Raw genomic sequence first — 3,279 nt, forward strand, 5'->3', positions numbered from 1 at the left:
AAAGGATGTCCCCATTGTTTTGATTAAAACACTAAACTAACAGAACAAGGAAAGAATATTAAACTTTGTTAGGGGAAAAGGCCAAATAACATATAAAGGTACCTATTAAAATAATGCCTGACCTGCTCCTAGAGTCAGAGCAGGTGTGTCTGCTGTGCCACATGTGTCTCAGTAGATGTTAAGAGATATTAATGACCAGTGATTGTTATTTGATTGTGGCAGTGGTGGTGGTGGTGGTGGTGGTGATGGTGTGTATGTGTGTGCATGAGTGATTTTGGTGATATGGACTTGCTTATTTCCTATGTTTTCTTGGATGTAGCTGTCCTCTGTGGATTGAAGTTTTCCTTCTAGTATTTTCTGTAGGGCAGAGAGGAGAGAGTCTGTATCTATCCTCAGTGTTCTGACCTGCAATCACGTGAATGATTAGTAGTCTAACACCCTGTGAAACGGCAACTTTGAGACAACCACCAGTCAGTCCATCACAGCACAGGCCCAGGTGGGTTTCCAAGGCAGGGAGCATGCCAGAGATTAGAAAAATTCTGCCTGGGACCTCAGGTCCAGGGCAGGAGTGAGCTTGAGATACAGGACCATGGGAGTGGCCAGGGCAAGGAGCAAGCCTGAAGTTGCCACCAGTGTAAATGTAACTTTTATTCACCAGATATAATTAACATTTCAATTTCCTTAGTTGATGGGATGAGATGAGAGCTATACACTAGCTGTGGAATACATGGCTTGGGTTGAGCCCTGAGCATTTCTTTTTCTTTCTTTTTTCCCCCTAACTGTCCTTAGGACTAGGCATGGAATCTTCTAGGCTCCATACAATCTAATCATCAATTCTTCATCTGCTAATGTAGGCTTCTGAGACTTTCTGATGAGTAAGATTACCCTTTCTAGTTCTTTCTGAACACTGGCTGGCTGGTTCAACTCAGCTGTTCTGGCTCAAAACACTTCTCCAAGCTGACTGATTCAAATTGGCTTCGTTCAGCTTCTTACTGTATTGCTCTGCTTGGCCTCAAACTAACTGTCAATTTGTTCTAATCTCCCAGTTCCTTCTCAATCTCTTGTTCTGTCTTCACCTGTGTCTAGCTTGTTCTCTCTACAACCTGTCTGTATAAAACTACCCTGGTAATCTCTCTCTCTCTCTCTCTCTCTCTCTTTCTCTCTTTCTCCCCCCCCCCTGTGTGTGTGTGTGTGTGTTTGTGTGTGTGTGTGTGCTGACTTTTAAGTTGTCTCTCTTTCTGTCCTGTTCTCTTGTGAGTGAGGCATATCCTTTGACTCATTCTGTCTGTCATATCTTTCTCTGATTCATCACTTTGTCTCCCTCTCAAGTAGACATCACTTCCAAATATCACTTTCAAGCATCACTTTCAAAAAACTGCTTTCTTTTATAAAGTAACCTTACTTTCATTGTTTGAGATTAAAGCTGTGTACTATGGTCATGTATTCCAGACAGATTATATGGTAATCCAGAACAGGTCTCTATTCCAACAAGATTACACAGACTAGTTCTTTGGATGTGATCCCTTGCCAAAGCAGCCATGCTGCTGGATTAAAATTCCTTTATACACTGTCCACTCTGTGACAGCCTGGAAGCCAGATCACACCTGAGATGAATGCTGCCCATACCACAATGCAAGAGTGAAGCATAGCATTCCTGAAACCTCTTTTGGAATGACTCCAGACACTCAGAGACACCCCAGGTGCTACTAAGGGGAGCAAGTAAGTAAGTAGTGGAGAAATGGAAGAGAAAGAGAGATGGAAGGATGTGGGCATAATGAAGAAAGGCAGAACTGGAGACTAGAGTGTATGAGGAGCCTATGAGGAGCAGGAGTGCTGGCCTTGCAGTCATGAGGGTAATAGTGTGCCTGTCCCTCACCAGCTGCAACACTCAGGATAGTGAGCCCTAAACCTTGCCTGGGTACCAGCATATAGCTGTCCCTGTTTGCAGGGTTGTAGGTGAGCTGGCTTAGAGTGCATGAGAGCAGGAGAGCAGGCCAGTGCCCCTTGCTGACTGTAGCATTGGATGGGTAAGTATTGTCATCACAAGAGAGCTCATCCCAGTGGTGTGGGTGAGGGAGAGCTGGCAATACGACCAGCTCAGATTCTTCCCAAGAGTAGATACAGGGTCTTGAATTTGCTCACCCCATTGATGAACTGCTGGAGTGTGTGAAGGGGCCAGTCCTATGGATCCAAACAGGGTCCTAATGACCCAGTCCCAGTGGGGTTCTAGTACTGATGGTATAGCAGAAGCCAGAGGCCTTCTATCAGACTGAGGACATACTACAGTGAACATCTGCAAGGAAAGCATTGTGGAAAAAGAAGTATTCTGTGAGACACACTATGACATGCTACAGCTTCCACAGTGAGAGTTTTCTTATGTCCTTTTGGGGGGATGTTACAAGGGTGGAGGGTGCATATGAGGGGAGAAGGGACTTGGCTGCATGATGTGAAGTTCACAAGGAACCAGTAAAAAGTTAAAAAACAAAACAAACAAACAGAAAAACCTCAGTGGAGATTCTAAACACCAGACAGACCTTGGCAGGTGTTTTTACATACTCAAAAGGGACCATACATTTCAGCACACATTACTGTACCTAGGAAAACTTTCAATGACAATAGATGGTGAAAATAAGATATTCCATAGTTAAAAAAACAAATTTAAGGAATATGTACCTAAAACCCTAGCCCTATAGAAAGTTCTAGAAAACTCCAACCTTAAGAAGTTGAAACCACTCAAGGACACTCACACACACACACACACACACACACACACACACACACACACACACGGGGGGGGCAGGAATCACCACATATTGCTCATTGATATATCTCAATAAAAATTTTCTCAATTCTCCAATCAAAAGACTCAGACTAACAAAATGGTTATGAAAAACAGACTCCATCCTTGTGCTGCATCCAATAAATACATCTTAACATCAAGGATAGACATTCCTCAAGGTAAAGGGATAGAGAAAGATATTTAAGCAAATGGACCTAAGAAGAGAGTTGACAAAATTGACTGTAAACCAAAACTAATCAAATGATATTGAGAAGGACACTACCTATTCATCAAAGGAAAGCAAACCAAAAGAACATTGTAATTCTTGAAATGTATGTGCCAAATACATGGGCACCTATGTTCTTAAAAGAAATATTGATATGGCATAAATCACAAACAGACCCTCCCAAATGGTTAGTGAAAGACTGCAATACCTTATTCTCACCAACGTTCTCACCAAGAAATGGTGGTGAGGATGTGTAATAAAGGGAACACTCATC

At 42.7% G+C, this 3,279-nt stretch overlaps 1 pseudogene; it reads left to right on the plus strand.

The window, feature by feature from the left end:
• The first annotated feature begins 318 nt into the window (after positions 1 to 318).
• On the plus strand, positions 319 to 439 carry LOC114611823 (annotated as a pseudogene).
• The last annotated feature ends 2,840 nt before the right edge of the window (positions 440 to 3,279 follow it).

This window comes from Grammomys surdaster, unplaced genomic scaffold, assembly GCF_004785775.1.
Source record: "Grammomys surdaster isolate TR1022 unplaced genomic scaffold, NIH_TR_1.0 126124, whole genome shotgun sequence".
NCBI classification, from domain to species: Eukaryota; Metazoa; Chordata; class Mammalia; order Rodentia; family Muridae; genus Grammomys; species Grammomys surdaster.